Source organism: Hyperolius riggenbachi, chromosome 10 (genome assembly GCF_040937935.1).
Source record: "Hyperolius riggenbachi isolate aHypRig1 chromosome 10, aHypRig1.pri, whole genome shotgun sequence".
NCBI classification, from domain to species: Eukaryota; Metazoa; Chordata; class Amphibia; order Anura; family Hyperoliidae; genus Hyperolius; species Hyperolius riggenbachi.
Window position 1 is genome coordinate 44,706,743 of NC_090655.1, and position 23,128 is coordinate 44,729,870.

A 23,128-nucleotide genomic window follows, 5' to 3' on the forward strand; every position below is an offset into this window, starting at 1 on the left:
TGCTGGTGGCGACATGGAGCAGGACTGTCATGGACTTCTATTATTCCACCAGCAGATGTCTCTAAGGACTTTTCATTGTCCTGAAACTCCACCATCCACCAGCAGGGGGCCTGTTATTTGCATTGTAAGAACTTGCAGTTCTTTGTCTGACCTGTAGAGGCCTCTAATGGAACTCTAAACACCAGCTGCATGCTGTGTTTGCTATCACATGGACTACCTCTTACCCCTGCTAATTGCCAGAACTTTAAGCGCCCACGCCGCCCAGGTCTGAGTTTCTGGACACCCTGATTCCTGTTCCTTGCCCTGATTTCTGTGTATGCCCTCCTGTTGCCAAACCTGTTTATTCTGTCTGAGACCTTGCTTTTACCTAATCCCTAGTATCGTGCTTCTCTGATAACCTGTTGCTGACCTTGCTCTCCTGCTGACTTAGATATTCTGCCTGATCCCTTTTGTACTGCGATTGTGTGTATATTATCCTGTATATATTTGCTATATATATTTAGACAGTCAGGGTGTTGTATATACTTACCACTGCTTTCCAGGGGTTTTTGTATAGATTGTGTACTGTCCATGGGTTTGCATGATATTGCATTTACGTTTGCATGCAGGGCCGAGCCTGGGCGGGTGCTGCGGGTGCAAGGCACCCAGGCGCCTGCCTCTGAGAGGCGCCGCCCGGCCGCTGCTCTCCCCCTGTGGCCGCCGGCGCTCGCTCCCTCGCTCCCTCCCTCCCTCCCTTTCTCTAGCTGCCGCGTCAGACCTCGATCAGGCGGGCGGGCGCTAGGACCTAGCACGCCGCACTGATATGCGGAAGTGACATCACTTCCGCATATAGAGCGGGTGCGTCCGGACTCCGGCGCCTTCTCACTGGTCGGGTCGCCCGCTGATTGAGGTCTGAAGCTGCTTCAAGGTGAGGGGGGAGCGGCGGCAGCGGCGGCGGGAGGGGAGGGTTGGGTGCGCTCCTCTCACTCACTACCTAAACGAGGACCCTATACACCCTGGCTACATATACTGGTCACATATACCCCCTGGCTACATATACTGATCACATATACCCCCTGGCTACATATACTGATAACATATACCCCCTGGCTACATATACTGATCACATATACCCCCTGGCTATATATATCCTGGGCACATATTACCCCCTGGCTACATATCCTGGGCACATATTACCCCCTGGCTACATATCCTGGGCACATATCACCCCCTGGCTACATATCCTGGGCACATATCACCCCCTGGCTACATATCCTGGGCACATATCACCCCCTGGCTACATATCCTGGGCACATATACCCCCTGGCTACATATCCCGGGCAAAAATACCCCCTGGCTACATATCCCGGGCAAAAATACCCCCTGGCTACATATCCCGGGCAAAAATACCCCCTGGCTACATATCCCGGGCACATAGACCCCCTGGCTACATATCCTGGGCACATAGACCCCCTGGCTACATATCCCGGGCACATAGACCCCCTGGCTACATATCCCGGGCACATAGACCCCCTGGCTACATATCCCGGGCACATAGACCCCCTGGCTACATATCCCGGGCACATAGACCCCCTGGCTACATATCCCGGGCACATAGACCCCCTGGCTACATATCCCGGGCACATAGACCCCCTGGCTACATATCCCGGGCACATAGACCCCCTGGCTACATATCCCGGGCACATAGACCCCCTGGCTACATATCCCGGGCACATAGACCCCCTGGCTACATATCCCGGGCACATAGACCCCCTGGCTACATATCCCGGGCACATAGACCCCCTGGCTACATATCCCGGGCACATAGGTCCCCTGGCTACATATCCCGGGCACATAGGTCCCCTGGCTACATATCCCGGGCACATAGGTCCCCTGGCTACATATCCCGGGCACATAGGTCCCCTGGCTACATATCCCGGGCACATAGACCCCCTGGCTACATATCCCGGGCACATAGGTCCCCTGGCTACATATCCCGGGCACATAGACCCCCTGGCTACATATCCCGGGCACATAGACCCCCTGGCTACATATCCCGGGCACATAGACCCCCTGGCTACATATCCCGGGCACATAGACCCCCTGGCTACATATCCCGGGCACATAGACCCCCTGGCTACATATCCCGGGCACATAGACCCCCTGGCTACATATCCCGGGCACATAGACCCCCTGGCTACATATCCCGGGCACATAGACCCCCTGGCTACATATCCCGGGCACATAGACCCCCTGGCTACATATCCCCGGCACATAGACCCCCTGGCTACATATCCCGGGCACATAGACCCCCTGGCTACATATCCCGGGCACATAGACCCCCTGGCTACATATCCCGGGCACATAGACCCCCTGGCTACATATCCCGGGCACATAGACCCCCTGGCTACATATCCCGGGCACATAGACCCCCTGGCTACATATCCCGGGCACATAGACCCCCTGGCTACATATCCCGGGCACATAGACCCCCTGGCTACATATCCCGGGCACATAGACCCCCTGGCTACATATCCCGGGCACATAGACCCCCTGGCTACATATCCCGGGCACATAGACCCCCTGGCTACATATCCCGGGCACATAGGTCCCCTGGCTACATATCCCGGGCACATAGGTCCCCTGGCTACATATCCCGGGCACATAGGTCCCCTGGCTACATATCCCGGGCACATAGGTCCCCTGGCTACATATCCCGGGCACATAGGTCCCCTGGCTACATATCCCGGGCACATAGGTCCCCTGGCTACATATCCCGGGCACATAGGTCCCCTGGCTACATATCCCGGGCACATAGGTCCCCTGGCTACATATCCCGGGCACATAGGTCCCCTGGCTACATATCCCGGGCACATAGGTCCCCTGGCTACATATCCTGGGCACATAGGTCCCCTGGCTACATATCCTGGGCACATAGGTCCTCTGGCTACATATCCTGGGCACATAGGTCCCCTGGCTACATATCCTGGGCACATAGGTCCCCTGGCTACATATCCTGGGCACATAGGTCCCCTGGCTACATATCCTGGGCACATAGGTCCTCTGGCTACATATCCTGGGCACATAGGTCCTCTGGCTACATATCCTGGGCACATAGGTCCTCTGGCTACATATCCTGGGCACATAGGTCCTCTGGCTACATATCCTGGGCACATAGGTCCTCTGGTTACATATCCTGGGCACATATACCCCCTGGCTACATATCCTGGGCACATATACCCCCTGGCTACATATCCTGGGCACATATACCCCCTGGCTATATATTCTGGGGACACTGGCTGTTTGTCATTATGTGCATTTGCTGGTGAAAAGCTGTCTTATTATGTGCATTTGCTGGTGAAAAGCTGTCTTATTATGTGCATTTTCTGGTGAAAAGCTGTCTTATTATGTGCATTTGCTGGTGAAAAGCAGTCTCTTGTTATGTGCATTTGCTGGTGAAAAGCAGTCTCTTGTTATGTGCATTTACATGGGGAAAAGCAGTCTCGTGTTATGTGCATTTACATGGGGAAAAGCAGTCTCGTGTTATGTGCATTTACATGGGGAAAAGCAGTCTCTTATGTGCATTCAGTGGGGAAATTTTGTCAGTAAAAATAATCTTTTGTCAGTAAATTTTTAGGTATTTGTCAGTAAAAAATAACGTGAAAGGTTGGCAACACTGGCAGGCTGCGCGGCGCAACGGGAAAGATACAGGCACCCCACCTCACGCTTGGGCTTGGCGGGGGGGGGAGGAGCCGACGACAGCGAGCGAGAGTAGGGTGGCCGCAGGCAGCCATAAATACGCATGTGTGACTGCATCGCACTCGCAGAGCCTCTCAGCCTGAGTCAGTCCAGAGACTAGCAGACTTGCAGGCAGCCAAAGCCAGCCAGGAGCAAGCCCATGGAAGAGGGGTAGGAATGGGGTATCACACGCATGCGTAAAGAGGTGGAAGGTGTGGGTGTGATTAGGCAGGACATGGGTGTGGTTATGTGGTTGGGCGCGGTTAATTTAACCACTCCCATAGGCGCCAGAGAAAATCTTGCACCCAGGTGCCAGGCACCCCAGGCTCACCCCTGTTTGCATGTATGCCTGCATTTGCAATAAAACATTATATTTGCACCATATTCCTTGGTTCAGTGTCTGTATATTGCAAACTGTGGTCAAAACCCTGTTCCTCTATTCAGGCTTGTGACAGGTCCACCTGACCACGGATGCCTGGTCTGCCAAGCACGGTCAAGGCAGGTACATTACTTACACAGCCCATTGGGTCAACCTGGTGACCGATGGCAAGCAGGAAGTACATGGCTGTGCGGCGGACCAACTTGTGACACCTCCATGGCTTGCAGGCAGGCCTCCTGCCGCATCCTCTTCGCTGTCGTCATCCTCCTCCTCCTTGGCTAAGTGGCAGTTCAACTCTACTGGTGCTGTGATCTCATCTCCGGCTACACAGCCCCAGCTCCCCAGGGCCTATGCTGCATGCCAGGTACGACGGTGTCATGCCATCTTAGACATGTCTTGCCTCAAAGCGGAGAGTCACACTGGAGCAGCTCTCCTAGCTGCTCTTAACAAACAGGTGGATCAGTGGCTGACCCTGCACCAGCTGGAGATCTGCAACGTGGTGTGTGACAATGGCAGCAATCTCATTTCCGCTTTGAATTTGGGAAAGCGGACACATGTAGCCTGCATGGCACGTGCTGAATCTAGTCATTCAAAGATTTGTGTCAAAGTACCCAGGCTTAGAGGACATCCTGTAGCAGGCCAGGAAGTTGTGTGGGCATTTCAGGCGGTCTTACAGGCAGGGCCGGATTTACCATTAAACAAAGTAGGCACGTGCCTACAGGTGGAGCATTTGTGAGAGGCGGGTAGCACAGTAGCAAGTGGTCTGTCCATTTCTCCCTCCCTTCATACTAGTGGCAGCGGCGGAGGAGACCCACATCTAGAAGAGTGGTGGCAGGCTGTCGTAGTTACTATTAGCGGCATGCTTCAGTCCTTCTTCAGCAGCGAGCGGCTCCATGACGTCACTCTGCAGCGCCCCCCTGCTCCTCTCCATGGTTACTGCGTCCGACTCTGCGTGTTACCATAGAGAGGAGCAGGGGCGCTGCTGGGTGACCTCATGGAGCCGCTCGCTGCTGAAGAAGGACTGGAGGTTGCCGCTAATAGTAACTAAGACAGCCTGCTGCCGCCGCTCTTCTAGATGTGGGTTTCCTCCGCCGCTGTCACTGGTATGAAGGGAGGGAGGGTCGCTGCCATCAGAGTCTTTCTTCTGCCTCCCCAGAGTCCCCCACATCCCAGGCACTCCGTATATTTGGGAGAAGAAGGACTTCAAACTTGCTCCAAGTCCGCCCCCTCCCCAGAGCCCTGCCCACACCCACACCTGGGAAGCCACTAAGTGGACCTGAACTCACAGGACAGAATGAAACATAGGGAACGCACCCTGTATGTACTTAGAGAGTTAGCCTAATTGCCCCTCACTTGTGTCTAATCACAAGTTGTAATGTGATCTCCCCCTGTGTCACCTGATTGTCACAGCAGATAAGCTCATTTGAAAGCACAGGAAGTTAACAATAAGACTGCTTCCATGAAAGCAGGGAGTAGACACACTGCAGATTTATTAAAGGATTTGTATCAGCTGTTACAAAGAAATGTTTTTCTTTATAGGTTATTATGCTGTTGCTTATCGTTCATTTTTTAAATTATTTTTTAGTATTTATGTAGCGCCGGCATCTTCCGCAGCGCCGTACAGAGTATATTGTCTTGTCACTTAAATGTCCCTCAGGTCCGCTCTAACCCTTTGCTGAATGCCCTTCTTTACCTGCTCTACCCTCTAACCCACCAACCTCGACTTACTGCTCTCTATACCTACCTGCTGCTCTCTCCCACCTACCTACCCCCACTGACTGCTCTCTGTGCTCTCTATACCTACCTGCTACGCTCTCCCACCTACCTACCCACCCCCACTAACTGCTCTCTGTTCTCTCGATACCTACCTGCTGTGCTCACCTACCTACCTTCTTACACTGATCATTCTCTGCTCTCTATACCTACCTACTGCGCTCTCACACCTACCAACCCCACTGACTGCTCTCTGTGCTGTCTATACCTACCTGCTGCACTCTCCCACCTACCAACCGATCCCCACTTACTGCTCGCTGTACTCTCTATATCTACCTTCTATGCTCTCCCACCTACCCACCCCCACTGATTTCTCTCTGTACTCTCTATTCCTACCTGCTGAGCTCTCACACCTACCTACCCTCACTGACCCCTCTCTGTGCTCTCTATACTTACCTGCTGCACTCTCTGACCTACCTACCCCCACTGACTCCTCTCAGTGCTCTCTACACCTACCTACCTACCGCCAACTGACTACTCTCTACATTCTTTATACCATACCTAGGGAAAGGGGTGTGTTATTAGGGGGTGTGGCCTGTTATGGGGCGGAGCTTAGGGCGCCAGAGCTTATGTGCCTATAGGCTCCTGAGCTGTAAATCCGGCCCTGCTTACAGGTCATGGCATGCTTTGCAGACATTCAGTGGAAAAACAAGTTGCTGGTGAGACACCTGATTTGCGATAGCTCGACTCCCTGGAATTCGACCCTCCTTATGTTCTCTCGCCTGCTAGAACAGGAGAAAGCCGTCACCAGGTACCTCTACAACTACAGTAGAAGGACACAGTCTGGGGAGATGGGGATGTTGTGGCCCAACAACTGGACATTCATTCAAAATGCACGCAGGCTCGTGTGGACGTTTGAGTAGGTGACCAACCTGGTGAGTCACAGTGAAGACACCATCAGCGACTTATCCCGTACGCTTACTTCCTGGAGCATGCCGTGCGTAGAGTGGTGGATCAAGCTGTGGAGGAGCGTGAACAGGAACAGTTATGGGAGGAAGGGTTGTGGGATCAATTCTCATCAGAACCAGATGTTTCCTCAACACCTGTGGCAGCACACAGGGGGAAGGAGTAAGAGGTAGAGTCGTGTGGGGAAGAAGAGTCAGACTCGGATGATGAGGAAGGTGTTTCTTTGGAGGAGGAGGCGGCAGCAGAAGAACAACCACAGCAGGCGTCGCAGGGGGCTTGTGCTGCTCAACGTTCTTGTGGTATTGTTCGTGGCTGGGGAGAGGAGGAGGACTTACCTGACGTCACTGAGGAAGAGCAAGAGGAGATGGATAGTACGTCTGGATCCAACTTTGTGCAGATGGCGTCTTTCATGCTGTCCAGCCTGTTGAGGGACCCCCGTATAAAAAAAAATCAAGGGGAATGACAATTACTGGGTGGCCACGCTACTAGACCCTCGGTAGAGGCACAAAGTGACGGACATTTTACCAACTCACCTGAAGGCAATAGGGATGCAGCACTTGCAGAACAAGCTGGCAACTATGCTTTACAATGTGTTTAAGGGTGATGTCACAGCACAACGCAATAAAGGTACCACTGCCAGTAATCCTTCTCCCATGTCCACGCAGGCAAGGACAGGATGCTCCAGCGATCTCATGGTGATGTCAGACATGCAGACATTCTTTAGTCAAACGCCTCACCTTAGCCCTTCCGGATCCACCCTCGACCAACGCATGGACCGGCAGGTAGCCGACTACCTGGCCTTAAGTGTGGATGTAGACACTGTGAGCAGTAATGAACCCTTGGACTACTGGGTGCGCAGGCTTGACTGGTGGCCAGAGCTGTCCCAATTTGCCATCCAACTTCTGTCTTGCCCTGCCTCAAGCGTCCTTTAGCGCAGCTGGAGGCATTGTCACTGAGAAGAGACGTCGCCTATGTCGTAAAAAATTGTTCAGTACCTCACCCTTATCAAAATGAATGAGGCATGGATCCCGGAGGGCTACTGCCCGCCCGAAGACTAAGTCGCTACCCACACACAGCACCTCTTCCCGCAGGCCGCTTGACTGCCTTCTCCGCCACCAACAGGGTCCAGGACTCCAGGTGGATTCCTGAATTTTTAAGGCCGCTGCTATAACAACTTTTCTGGTGCATGTACATGCCTGCCTAATTTTTCTGGCTGCACTGCAGCTGCAACAACAAAACAAAAGGCATGTACATGTGCCCATTCCCCTTTGTGATCATTACCTTGCTGCGGTGAAGGGGCTTGCGTATCACAACGAAGCAATGACCGACAGCTATATGAGTGTCTCGGGGGGGTTATAAGGTCATTGCTTCATTGTGGACAGACCAAATTTGATCAGCTGGACAGTCATTGTTGTTCTATCATTGAGCTACCACAGCCCGGCAACCATATGGGCTTGAACACCGCCACGGCCTGCACTCTCGCCATGATGCGCACCAGTCCAGCACGGCCGTCACTACAAAAACAACTGTTTGTGGTGCGTTACACAGTGAGTTTGGTGTGTCAGTGTGAAGCAGTACTCTAATTACACTCCTTGCAAGATATTTTAAAGCACTTTAGGCCTGCAATTTAGCATTCAATGTGATATCTGCCCTTAAAACGCTGCTTTGCGTCAAATTCAGATTTTTCCCCGGGACTTTTGGCATCTATCCCATTCCGCCATGCCCCCCTCCAAGTGTTAGACCCCTTGAAACATCTTTTCCATCACTTTTCTGGCCAGCATAAGTGTTTCTAGTTTTCAAAGTTCAGCTCCCCATTGAAGTCTATTGTGGCTCGCAAAAGTTTGCGCAAAGTCTACTGCGGTTTGCGAACCAAAAATCGGAGGTTCGGGCCATCTCTAATTATTGATACATTACTAAGGTGAAAAGAGCATATGATTGGCAAACATAAGGTTGCTATCCTGTAGTTTGCTTTTTGATAGTCCAATCCTCTATAATAAAACCCCTGTGTCCATGCACTGTCCCTGTGTAGCGTTGTCCATGCTGAACCGTTGTGCGCATGTGCGCACTGCACAGCATGGACAACGCTACACAGGGATAGCCTGGGACCAGGGAGCCGAGCGTGCAGCGTGTCAGCGGGCGGCCGGGCGTGCGGCAGGTCAGCGGGCGGCCGGGCGTGCGAGGGGTCAGTGGGTGGCCGGGCGTGCGGGGGGGGGGGGTCAGCGGGCAGCCGGGCGCGCGCATGTGCAGTGACACTGCGGAGGGGAGGTGGGAGGGGAGTGGAGGAGAGGGAGGTGGGAGGGGTGTGGAGGAGAGGGGATGGGGATGGGAATTCGACACAGACCTAGAGCCCGTTTTTAAACAGGCTTAGGTCACCTAGTATCAGGGCTGCCGTCATAAATTTTGGGGCCCCTCACACATCATCAGGACTGGGCCCGCCGGCCCACCCACTGGCTACTGCGTCCACCCACTATCCACCCAACCCCGTACCCGCCAGTAACTGCTTTCATAGCATAGGATTAAGGATATCTTAGTGGAAACTGGGGGGAGCAGGCATGTGTAGTGGGCTCTTCTCATGGCCACCGCTTCCCCCGTTCTTCTCTGTCCCCCTCCGTTAGTCAGTAGCGACCCCCCGAACTTCTGGGTCGGGTGGTGGCGGCTTACTGTGCATGTGGTGCCCAGTGAAGCATATCCTTGTACGCATTTACGTTGGTGGGAGCACTCTGCGCATGCGCACTACGTAGCTGTGACATCACAACTACATAGTGCACTTGCACAGAGCACTCCCACCTGGCTGCTTGAACGCATACAAGGATACGCTTCACCGGGCAGTGCCTGTGCAGTAAACGGTCACCGGAAGCAGGAGATTTGGGCGCATGAGACAAGTGGACAAAAAGGGCGCCCCATTCACTTCCATTATAAATATCGTTTAATGGGCGCCGAACAGGGAAAAAAGGGCGCCGGAGATAAATAACGTTTTACAAACGGCGCCCGGAGATTTTTAATGTTTTATAACTGTGCTTGTGGGGATTTACGTTTAGAAAATGAGCCCGTGACGAATAACGTTTATAAAAAAACTAAACATATTTATCCTATTTAATTAAAACATTATTTAACATTTTAACCCTTACTGTTTGTAAAACATTATTATTCACAAAATAAAGCGATCAGTACGTAACGTAAATTGTAATATATTTTTTACAATCACTATTTGTAAAACATTTGTAAAACATTATTATCCATCCCAAAAAAATATTTATATTTTTTATTTAAATTCATTTATTAATGTTTGTAAAACATTATTATCCATAGGGGGTCGTAGGTTTAGGCACCACCAGGGGGGTCTTAGGTTTAGGCACCCCCAGGGGGGTCTTAGGTTTAGGCACCACCAGGGGGGTCTTAGGTTTAGGCACCACCAGGGGGGTCTTAGGTTTAGGCACCACCAGGGGGGTCTTAGGTTTAGGCACCACCAGGGGGGTGTTAAGTTTAGGCACTCCCAGGGGGTCTAGTGGTTAGGGATAGGTACAGGGAGGGCTTTGGGGTGGTTAGTTTTAGGCACCACCAGGGGGGTCTTAGTTTTAGGCACCACCAGGGGGGTCTTCGTTTTAGGCACCCCCAGGGGGGTCTTAGGTTTAGGCACCCCCAGGGGGGTCTTAGGTTTAGGCACCACCAGGGGGGTCTTAGGTTTAGGCACCACCAGGGGGGTCTTAGGTTTAGGCACCACCAGGGGGGTCTTAGGTTTAGGCACCACCAGGGGGGTCTTAGGTTTAGGCACCACCAGGGGGGTCTTAGGTTTAGGCACCACCAGGGGGGTCTTAGGTTTAGGCACCACCAGAGGGGTCTAGGGGTTAGGGATAGGTACAGGGAGGGTTCTGTGTGAGAGTAGGGTTAGGTATAGTTTTAGTACAATTTTAATAATACTAATCAACAGTTATTATGAATGTACTTATATGAATATCATTGTTAAACAATATTTTCACATTTTATTATAATAAACGATAAATCAAGATTATTCATAACAAATAATACTGTTTTTTAACAAATGTAATTATAAGTTTCAGTTTAGAAACAGGGAAGATTAACGTTTTAAGAATTGCCGATTTCATACACATTATTTAATGATTTATAAATTCTTAAAACACTACTTGTAAACGAAATTCTACACAATATTTTTATAAACGATAATACTGCTTATCGTTTACACCACGCGCCCTTTTTTCCCCGACGCCCTTTTTTGATGTACGCACTGTCACCACCCTGACCCAGGAGTGAGTTTGGGGAGTCGCTACTGACTAGCGGAGGGGGACGGAGAAGAACGGGGGGGATCGGTGGCCATGTGGAGAGCCCACTACACATGCCTGCTCCCCCCGTTTTTTCATATTATTTTTAACTAAGGTATTCTTTTTAATGCCAGTGCGTTGGCAGGGCCAGATTTGTACTTTTTACCACCCAAGGCCCAGTGCCTCCGGTAACCCCATGAAAACAGCTCGACTATGATTGGGTGCATATGGTAGGTATTCGATTGTGAGCTCCTCTGAGGACAGTCAGTGACATGACTATGTACTCTGTAAAGTGCTACAGAAGATGTCAGTACTATACAAATACATAATAATAATATGGTGGGACATTATACTATGACTATGGTAGGGATTAGATTGTGAGCTCTTCTGAGGACAGTTAGTGACATGACTATGTAATCTGTAATGTGCTGCAAAACATAATAATATGGTAGGACATTACTATGGCAGGATGAATATAAATACATCAGAGGGCAATATAATAGCTTGGCGGATGAGCTTTTTGTCCCTAGGCCTTCTCAAAGGACTACAGCACATGATCTGCGCATGTATTTTAGGAAAGGGTACTTTACAGTAAGAGTGATTAAGATGTGGAATGCATTGCCACAGGAAGTCGTTATGGCAAACTCTATACCAGTATTTAAAGGGGGCTTAGATACTTTCCTTGCGTTGAAAGACATCCATGGCTACAATTACTAGGTTGCCTAATTATGTTGATCCAGGGATTTTATCTGATTGCCATCTGGAGTCGGGAAGGAATTTTTCCCTTTTGGGGCTAATTGGACCATGCCTTGTAAGGGTTTTTTTGCCTTCCTCTGGATCAACAGGGATATGTGAGGGAGCAGGCTGGAGTTGTACCTTGTACTGGTTAACCTCGATGGACGGATGTCTTTTTTCAACAAAAATAACTATGTAACTATGAACACCCCACGTGTGAATAGCAGAGTAAAGGTTGGCCATACATGAAAATTGGTTGCATTCTTGATCGTGCATGCTGCAAGATGTTGGGCGACTTGCTCGATTGAGTGCGTGGCGAGAATGGCGTGCAACATCGAAACCCCCGGCGCTGTCCCCCCTAATGAAGAATGTCCCCCTAGTGCCCTGTGTAAAGTATACATTAACCTGTCTGTGGCCTACGATTGTCCCTCCGCTGCTCCGAGCGCATTCCCCTCTCCATACACACGCCCCATGTTGTTTCCTAGTAGAAGTGCACATGTGACATCACACACGCCCTTAGTAGTAAACCACGTGGGGTGCGCATGTATGCAGAGGAGATATCCCAGGGGCAACGGAGGACAAGCAGAGGCCACGGACAGGTAATGTATACTGTACACAGGGCACTGGGGGGACATTTACATTAGGGGGGACAGCGGCAGGGCAGTGAGGGGGGGCACAAGGCTGATTCCATATCGATTTCAGCATTAAATGGATCGGGAATTGTCCTGTGGTGTATGGGCAGCTGACTGATCTCTCTCTAATCAGATTTGATAAGAGAGAGATTTGTCTCTTGGTGGAATCTGTCCATACATTGCTAGATGTACCGCTATCTTTAGGGCCCTTTCACACCAGAGGACTTTTTCGGCGTTTTAACGCCACTGCCGAAGTTGGCGTTTTGCTAGGTAAAAGAAAGTCCATAGACTTTCATTTTACCTTTCACATCTAACTCGGCGTTTTGGAGCGTTGCGTTTCAACGCTCCCAGGAGCTTTTTCAGGGCTGTTAACAGCCGAAGTTGGCTGTTGGCGTTTCAATGATAGTCAATGGAAAACGCCAACTTCAGCGTTTTCAAAGCGTTTTGAAAGCGTTTTACAGCTATCTTGTTCACTTATTTTTATAGAAGAAAAAAAAAGGACGTTTTCATATGGGCTGTAAAACTCTTTCAAAAGGCTTTGAAAACGCTTTGAAAACGCTATGTATTGGCGTTAAGCAAAAGGCTGACTTTCAGCCTTTTCTACCGCAGCCTCTAGTGTGAAAGAGCCCTTAGGGAATGAAGGGAAATGACTGTGTGGGGGGAGGAGAAGGGGAACACTGCCTGATTAACAAACTTAAGTGTGAGAGAGGGCAGAGCTGTGATGAGACAAGTGATAGGAGCCAGGCAGCTAACAGGACACAAGTGGAGAGCCAGGCAGCCCTGTTTCAGCAGCTTCAGATGTCACAGCTGCTCAGGCTGGGGTAGAGAAATAAGGGGGAGAGGGAGACAGCTTGTCACTGAATCTGCAGCAGCTCAGGACCAGACAGCATGCTGCAAGTGTGTGTGCAAAATACCTGCTGCTCTGCACACAATGCACTTTCTCCTAGTCTGATCTGTGCTGCCTGTCTTGCCTTCTAACTTCTTCCTCCTCCTGGATCTCGGCTGTCTCCTCTCAGCCCCTCCCCCTCAGTGTCAGAGAGGAGAGGAGGGAAGCTCTCTCCTCTCTGCCGTGCACCACGCTGGAGAGACTGGGGACAGAGGCAGCAACCCCAGCTCTCCTGCTGCTCAGACAGCTATGCGGAAATCCGGGGGCCCAGGGCCCCCTGTAGCTCCCTGAGAACATAGGGCCCGTCACTGTTGTGATGGCTGTCCCCCCCGGTGGCGGGTGTGCTAATACTAGTTGACCTAAGCCTGTTTAAAAATGGGTCTAGGTCTCTTCACGCCACCACCGCCGCCAGTCAGTGCGCATACACGCACACCCGTCCACCTGGCTCCCTAGCCCTGTCCTCCTGTCCCAACGGCTGTCCGTGCTGCATAACGCAAATGCACAGCCACAGGGACAGGATGATGCAGGGACACAGATTATTATATAGGATGCTGTATTCAACCCAACATGAGAGGTCCATCAAAGCTTATAGCTAAGATTGTTCCTATACATGTAATGTAATAGTCAGCTGTGAGCACACGTATAACTGTGAAATTTAATGAAGCTAATTTATTTTTCTCTAGGGAAGAGCATGGATCACGGATTTAATATGAATGTTACCCTTGGCCCCAGACTGGAAGCGTTCCAGCTACAATTCAACATTAATGATGGATTACTGTGTGCACAGCTCCATTTACCGTTGAATCAGCACACACAGATCATGATGCGCGTTCAGGTAGGAACAACAACCATCTTGAGTGTGCTAGATTTCATCTGGAGAAGCATATGGAGATCGACCTAGTCACTTTCCTCACATATGATCAGGGCTGGCCTTAGGTTTCACAGCGCCCTGAGCGTAACCAGATTTTGGTGCCCCCCCCCTTTCCCCCATTCATCCTCTTCCTCTTTTCTGCTTGTAGCTGGGGACAGAAGATGGCCAGGAGTCAGCAGTGACAAGCAGGTCTCTCCGATTAGTCGATTAGTGTGCAGCCATCGCCTGTGAGCGAGGGGTGGCGGCGCTACTGGCATGCATGGCTCACACCGACTCAGCAAGAGGCAGCAGCAGGTTCCTGGAGTCTTCGCCCCCATCACCCCCAGCAGCACCAGGGGCCCGGAGCTACCACTCCCAGCAGCCACAGATGGAACCAGAGCCCGCAGTCACAGCCAGCAGGTATCGGGCCAGTTGAATGCACATCATGTGCGCCCCCCCTAGAAGCCGGCGCTCTGAGCGACCACTCCAGTCGCTAAGGTCAAAGGCCTGCCATGCATATGATTCTCTATGTATGCAACCTATGGCCTAGTCGCTACGTATGCGGTCCAGGGGGAGGCATAAAAGCGCTGCGTGAAATTGAAGTCTCTAAGCGTGTGATCCAGGGGGCCACAGAAAAGCGCTGCATAAAATCAAAGTCTCTGCGTATGTGGCCTATGGCCCGGGAAAAAACAGCCATGCAGGTTGGTGCACAACAAATGCTCTGTTAAATGTTGCATATTTTTCTTCTCCTAATAATAAAAACCTAAAGTAACCTTTGTTCTTTGTTTTGCAATGGCAAATCGAATCCTGATCGGACAGGTCGGATTTCATCAGATCGTAAATAGAATCGTATAAAGAATCGTATCGTGTAGATTGGGCTTTACAGTAAATTAAATGCCCATTCAACGCTCTTCACAATATGAGCTTAGCAAGGCTAGCTTAAGTCAACACAGTGGCTCAGTGTGGTGGGCTGAGAAGGGTTCCAACTTAGCACCATTAAGACAGAGCATAGCTGCTGAAAGCACAAGACTTCAGGGAATCTTCAGTTATCATGTAAGACCCATATTTACTTGTCTACTGCTTGTACAGAATAAATGGAGGAAAGTGCTGTGAAAGCCTCACAACAAGAGACAGTGTATGCCGTGTGGCCTGTCCAGCCTTACACTGCCTCGGCTAGTGGATTCAGCACTTTCACTGTGATTGTGTGTGTGTTTGTGTTCTTGCTCCGGTGAAGGTCAAGGGCTGTTGCCAGTACACTAGCAAGTACCAAAGTACCAAAACTCTTTATTACGTCTTAGCATGTGTTATGGCAATCTGTAGCAATATGCTGGTAGAGAAGAGTAGAGTAGTCAGGGACTGACCAGACAAGGGATCACTTTGACGTAGTTGGTCAGCTTAAACATGTATTGCAATACGTTAAAATTAATTTTTGTGTCTATAGATAGATCTATCTAAGCTTAAAGTGTACCTGGGGCTTCCTCCAGCCCCATGAGGACTGTGGGCTCCTCGCTGTCCTCTCCCGCCGCTCCGTTTTTACACTTTGCCTCCCGGTAATCCGGCCAGTCGTGGGTTTCTGCACGTGTGGCTCGGCCGCGCTCCCGTGCATGCCTGGGCGTGTTCTACACCTACTGTTCCCAGCAGCGGGATGACAAGAGGAGGTGCGTGCACGGCCGTGCATGTGCAGAAGAGGCCTGCCAGAGTACCGGGAGGCATAGCGCAAGAACGGAGGGGCCGGAAGGGACGGCGAGGGAGCCCACAGTCCTCATGGTGGCTGGAGAAAGCCCCAGCTAAGCATAAATAAATACAGTTATAGTTCCTTTAAAAGGACACCAACAATAAAAAGGGAAAGGCTGCCATATCTATTCCCTTTTAAATAAAACCTGTTGCCTGGCATCCTGCTTTCATGCATCATTGTGTCGATCACACGCCTGAAACAAGCATGCAGTGCGGTGGGTTCAACCCATTAACCACCCTGGCGTTCTATTAAAATCTCCAGGGTGGCGGCGCAGCAGTTTTAAATTTTTTTTTAAAATCCTGTAGCTAGCCCAGCGCTAGCTACATGATAGCTGCTATGCTATGCTATGCTATGCCCTTCCGACCCCTCCCCAACCCTCCGGCGATCAGAGCAAACAGGAAATCCCGTTCAGAACGGGATTTCCTGTTTGGCTTCCCCTGTCGCCATGGCAATGATCGGGATGACGTCATTCACGTCATCCATGTCATGGCGTCGGAGGGAGTCCCGATCCACGTCATAGCGCAGCCTGGCGGTGATTGGCCAGGCTGCGCAAGGGGTCTCAGGGGGGGGGGGCTGTAACGCGGCTGGTATCGGCGCATCGGGGGCAAGCGATCACAACACGCAGCTAGCAAAGTGCTAGCTGCGTGTTTTAAAAATAAAAATATGAAAATCGGCCCACCAGGGCCTGAGTAAATGACCGCAGTTGTCATGGACGAGCTGAGCTCGTCATTACCGCCAAGGTGGTTAACTGGGAAATGTGCGCATTTATAGTGCCAGTGGAGCGTACTGTAATTGCACTGTATGCATCACTATATATCGTACCACGCTACCGTGCAGTGGGACTTCTTTCAGCAGCGTTGTGACTTATGTGTCAGTTTCATGCACATGGCACACACCTTGGAATTCTGATTGGCCCATTCCATGCTGAAGCCACTTTAGATGACCTTTGCATGAAGGATGGGATTTTTTACACCTCATTGACCATCTACTGACCACTGTGACTTAACCGTGAATTAACTAAAGTATTGCAGTACATGTGAACTAAGAATCCCTATTTCTAATGCATAGGCAGTGACTTACACATAGGGCATGATTCACAATCTTTTTCACCTTTTTGACTCTGTTTTCATCTCATCAATGTTACATTTTTAAGCTCCCAAAAAGCAAAAATATAATATAATTAAAGCGTAATGAAACCCAGCATTTCTACTTTGCTCTAATAGATTATTTACAGCATATTATATACAACTAGCATTTTTTTTTACTAGAACTGCATTCAAAGGGTTAACACAGGCTTTAGAAGCTTCCCTGCCAGCAGAGCTAGGCCGCTTCCGAACTTTACATAATGTTATCTTGTGTTTAATTGTATCAAGTGAGAAGTGTAAACAAAGCCTTCTCTCACACTGCCAGGTCCCCTGAACAAAGTCAGACAAGCATAAATGCTTTCTGATGCTTTCTGATTAAGTTAGAGGATGAATAAAGCAGTTATAAATAAAATGCAAAGTCAGCTCTCAGAGTAAAATAAGTGTACTTTAGGAACGTATACTTTCTAAATGAATGCTAATACTTATGCACAAAAGCAAATATGCTAACCGTATGGCATATAAAAAGTAGGAAAACATGTTTTTATTGAATATTATACTAAACACAACAATTTGGGGAGCACCATCCATGATACTAGTACAGTCCTGTCTATAGTAAATGAGGAACCCTGACATGTGCAGAATGGCCAATGAAATTCAATGCTACACAAAAAGACACCAGCTATGGCCTCAATGAACCGCACCACATCAGACATAAATCATGTAGAACAAAGTAACATCCTTTATTTATCAATCCACAAACAATTAAAACATACTTAAAAACAGGTGGGGAAAAGCATGTTAACCCAAATTGTCGGAGAACCGGCAGGAATATAATAATAATAATAATAATAATATAATATAATTTTATATTCCTGCCGGTTCTCCGACAATTTGGGTTAACATGCTTTTCCCCACCTGTTTTTAAGTATGTTTTAATTGTTTGTGGATTGATAAATAAAGGATGTTACTTTGTTCTACATGATTTATGTCTGATGTGGTGCGGTTCATTGAGGCCATAGCTGGTGTCTTTTTGTGTTTATTGAATATTATGTCAGGGTTTTATACCGCTTTAAGGTAAGAAAAATAATATTGAAATGAAGTTAATCAGGAACAACTTACTCTGATGATTATTTTGCTTGTAAATGTGCTGAAAGGTAATTTCTATCAATTAGGTGATAAATAAGTGATTTATGAGAAGTTTTGTGAATAGAGCCCAGTGTAAGTGAAGGGGTGCACTGCTATATAGTATCACCATTAGCAATTTACTCAATGTAGTGTTTTAGTAATGCATAAATCCTCACATCCTTGTAATAGTAGCATTTGTATTCAAAGAGTTGAAAGTAGGGACTGTTAATAAAAAACAGACTTTAGGCTTGATTCATGAAGCTGTGCTGCTAAAGCAGCACAGCTTAATGAGAGGAGCGCGAGCTCTGCGCACACAATGCTGCGGCAGTGCAGCATATCATGTGCTGGTAATTTACTTGCGCTCCTTAGTAACAGTGGCTCCACTGAACTACGAGTCCAGTAGCTTTAATGAACGTGATCCCTGCACTTTGATTGGCCCAATAGGCTGCCTGTCAAGTGACATGCAGCCTATTTGGCCAAGGAAAGTGTGGGGATCACAGCAGTTAAAACCACTGGAATGTGATCAAGGCGTGTCCAAGGGAGCGGCCGTTACTTAGAAGTAAGTTACCAGCGCACGCTAGGCTGCACTACCGCAACATAGCGTGCACAGAGCTCATGCTCCTCTCATTAAGCTGTGCTGCTTTAGCAGCATTGCTTGGTGTATCAAGCCTTTTACAGAGATCAGGTAAACGAAATCCGCACAGTGTCTCCACAAACCAATATTTATTCAGGACGTATCCAAATCAGATGAAAGCACTCAGACTAACATGTTTCGAACCTGCACGGTTCTTAATCATAGCCATTTATGACTTGCATCTACAAGGGTCTTATAAAGGATGGTGGAAAAACCAGGGGAGGGTCAACAGACAGGCCAAACCCATTATGGGTGGCAACCCAAAGATCCGCAGCCTCCAAACTGGCTGTCCCACCAACCTTAGCAAAAAAATTAAAATATAATAAAACCCAAGGGTAAATGACAAAAATAAAAACCAAAGACAAACAGACAAACGCACTGAGAGATAAGAGCACATCACCAATTATACATTGTTTTACACAATTAAATTATGCACATATATAAGCATATGGTACAGATATGGACCAGAAACAGGACAGATGATGAAATGTAGTATGGAGACAAAAAAGGGGAGTTCAAATGGGATTAACCAGTCACTAGGGCTAAATCCCACCTGGCATTCAAGCCCATGGGGGCCCTAGTCCCCAATCGAAAGATCCACAAGGCCTCTCTCTTCCTAATCATGGCTAAAAGATCTCCCCCCCCCCTTTTGGGTAATAAGACCCTCTCAATACCCTGAAAACAAAAACTGGACATGTTGCCCCCATGTTCTGCATGAAAATGTTTTGCCACATTCGAAATATTGTTTGTGAGCCACCCGGCCCCCAAATAATGTTCAGCAATTCGGGCCTTTAAGGGTCGGGTGGTACACCCCACGTATTGAACTGAACAAATGTTGCAAGTAATTAAATAGATAACATTTTTTGTATTACAGTTGATAAAATGTTTTATGGGGGAAACATGTCCATTAGAGAGGGAAACAATGGTCTGGGTTTTCGAATGCATAGAACAGTAGTGGCAAGAAGCCACTCCACATCTGTATGACCCCTTAAAGGTTAGCCATGTCGAAGATCCAGAGGGGGATTTAAATAAGCTAGGCGATAAAAGATTACCTAAAGTTGGTGCCCTCCTACTCGCAAAACTAACTCCCCCCCCCCCCCCCCCCCCCCCCGAAGAAAGGGCTGCAGGTCCCCATCACCCTCTAGAATGGGTAAATATTTCCTCACAATGCTAGTCACCTGATGGAATTCTGCCTTGTAAGTGGTAACAAAAACCAGTTTCTCCCCAGACTTGTCTCTGGAACCACCAAGTCTAATTAACCGTTCCCTAGGGGTAGCATTTGCTTTGGCTTTTGCCTTATCTATGATAGATTTTGGGTATCCCCTGGTCATCAACCATTGTTCCACTATATTAAATTCCAAATTCACACTAGTTGTGTCCGAGCAATTCCTGCGGGCCCTAATAAACTCGCCAACAGGAATCGCCCGGACAGTGTGAGCAGGATGAAAGCTACTAGCCCGTAAGATAGAGTTTCCAGCACAGGGTTTCCTGAAGGTCTTAGTGTGAATAATCCCATTAACTCCATCACCTCTTAAAGTGAGGTCCAAATAATCAATGCTGTCTTGCAGCCACACATGAGTGAACTGGAGCTAAGGTTGGTGGGACAGCCAGTTTGGAGGGTGCGGATCTTTGGTTTGCCACCCATAATGGGTTTGGCCTGTCTGTTGACCCTCCCCTGGTTTTTCCACCATCCTCTACAAGACCCTTGTAGATGCAAGTCATAAATGGCTATGATTAAGAACCGTGCAGGTTCGAAACATGTTAGTCTGAGTGCTTTCATCTGATTTGGATACGTCCTGAATAAATATTGGTTTGTGGAGACACTGTGCGGATTTCGTTTACCTGATCTCAGTTTGGACTGGGAAGCCCTTTGTTCAAGCACTGTCTCTTCCTGTGAGTGGAGCGGTATTTTCTGTGGACCCTTTTACAGAGACTCTGAAGTCTCCTGAAAACTATCTTTTTATTTAAAAAATGTGGTTAACATCTTTGCCCTAACTAAACCGCCGCATTCCCGCCGCGGAAATCTAAATACCCCCAAACTCACCCTCCTTCTCCCCTGCAAAATCCACGACTTTCTTGGTCGTGGATTTTGCTGCTGTTGGAGGCAGAGCTATGAGCCGCAGCTCTGCCTCCATGTCCCGTCTATCAGCGGCGGATCTCCGCCTCTCCCCCACCCCTATCAGCGAAGGAAGACTAAGAGGGGTGGGGGGGGGGGGGGATGAGGCGGCGATCCAGGCTTACAGACGTGCTGAGAGGCAGAGCTGCGGCTCATAGCTCTGCCTCTCACAGAAGCGCTGCCCAGATTGCCCCCCGGCGAGTTAGGGGGGGATTTAGTTTGTGTACAGCGGCGGGCAAAGATGTTAAGCACATTTTTTAAATAAAAAGATAGTTTTCAGGAGAATTCAGAGTCTCTTTAAAGAGTAACTGTCAGGCTGCAGAAGCTAATTTAAACCTCTATTCTCCTGTGTTAAACAGTTTAGAAGGAAGCCAAAAAGGCATTAGTGAAGATAAAAATCTCTCTTACCTTTGATGTGTGCTTATCAGCAAAGCTGTTATTCCCAAGCAGACGCAAGCCGCATACTATACTGCAAAGCATTCTGGGGCCCTCCCCTCGGCTGCTAATGAGACGTTACAGCAGCTTGTAATCAGTCCAGCGCGTAGCACTGATAAATCTCCGGGCAGAGTACACTGCAGGAGTCAGCTATTGTTCCTAGCCACATGGCTCATTAATATTCACTGCACACTGTGTTATTCAGTACAAGCTTTTCTGTGATCAGGAAGCAGGGAGGACATGATGACACATTTGGCTTCATAGAAGTCAGACAAACATGGAACCTGCCATGAGCTGTCAGATTCTCTGCATATACTATATAAAAATTCTGTGAAGTACAAACGTGGACAGTGAAATGCATATGTAATGTAAGTACAGCCTATATTTAGCTACTGATATATGTGTTTATTTTCTCTGAGACCTTATACCTAACAGCTCCTCTTTAAGACAATCTGAAGTGAATTGAAAAGAACAAAAACAAAAATAAACAAAACACAAAACAGCTACTTACCTAAGCGTTTCTCTGCTAGATCCCCATTAGACCGATGGATAAGAGACTGCTCACTTCCACCGCTGTGGACACTTCGGCAAGCTTCAAGAGTGAGTGCTCCCGAAGACGCGTCACTCTGTACTGAGGAAGTGAGCAGTCTATGACCCATCGATTGGAGACTGTGAATGTGGGAGCCAGAGGAGGAATGCGGCTACTATAGGAGGAACGGAAAGGCTCATTAGCACCCAGAGCCTCCCTTTACTTAGGTAAGTATCTGAAGTGAAAAAACAAAACAAAAAACAAAACAGACTTTCTTTAAATCAGTTTTATATAGGCAAGACCACACACCTTTATATAAAGTTAAAAACGCAACATGTACAGTATTTTACACTGGTAAAATCAGGCACAGTACGAGTAGATTAAGGACCCAAAGTACTGCACCAAGCAGTGCAACAGTGTGGTTGGATATATTTTCAATAGATTTAATTGGCTGGTTTTCCACCACTGCAAAACCTGCAGTATTTCCCTGCCTACAATTAACGGGAAAAAGTTGCCTACTCCGGTCAATGGGTTTGTCATCCACCGCCCGGTGCGGCTCGGAAGGCCATCCTGTGGTATACCTTAGCCCGCATCTGAATGCCTATAGCTGTGCATGGCACAAGCACTAAAGCGATTTGGCTGCAGAATCACAAAAGGACAGGTGTCGCAACTGATTCGGACATGGACTTGGCACCACAGTGGAAAATAGGCCCCAAGTTATGTTCCGTTAGGGCCCTTTTATACTTTGTCCACAATGAAAGTTTATGAGAACAGTTTCTGCATGACTTGTATGTTGCAGCACAGCATTGGGATGTCATCCAAGCGGCATCTTCTCAAATAACCTCCTACAACCACAATAACAAAACAACCCACACATGTTCACAGGAAAAGGAAACATACATAAAGTTTACTGGGTGAGAGACGCAGGAGTCCCAGCTTCAGACCTCTTGCACACTACATGCGATTCCGATTTTTTTTTTTTTTAATACGATCCGATTTTTGATTCGGATTTAAAAAAACGTAGCACCTTGCAGTACTTCTTATAATTCAAAAAATAAAATAAAATCGGATTGTACTAAAAAAAAAATCTGAATTGCATGTAGTGTGCAAGAGGCCTCATCTATTGTTCAGAAACATGCTTTACATTATAGAGAATGCAACATAAGGAAGTCATGAACAACGAGGATTGAGAATTTACAGATCCCAGCATTGACATTTCCAAAAGAGGTTTATTTAAAGGGACACTTAAGTCAAACAAAAAAAATGAGTTTTACTCACCTGGGGCTTCCAATAGCCCCCTGCAGCTGTCCGGTG

General features: G+C 48.5%; 1 protein-coding gene and 1 long non-coding RNA gene across 3 annotated transcripts in view; one reads left to right on the forward strand and one right to left on the reverse strand.

The window, feature by feature from the left end:
- Positions 1–14,874, forward strand: part of LOC137535671 (uncharacterized) — a 43,169-nt gene extending 28,295 nt beyond the window's left edge. The window contains exons 2-3 of the long non-coding RNA XR_011024432.1: positions 13,989–14,140; positions 14,325–14,874. This is a non-coding gene — a long non-coding RNA (uncharacterized lncRNA). The remainder of the gene's footprint in view (positions 1–13,988; positions 14,141–14,324) is intronic.
- The window catches only part of LOC137536013 (rap1 GTPase-activating protein 1-like), a 363,102-nt gene that overhangs the window by 272,162 nt on the left and 67,812 nt on the right, over positions 1–23,128 (reverse strand). The window lies entirely within an intron of this gene.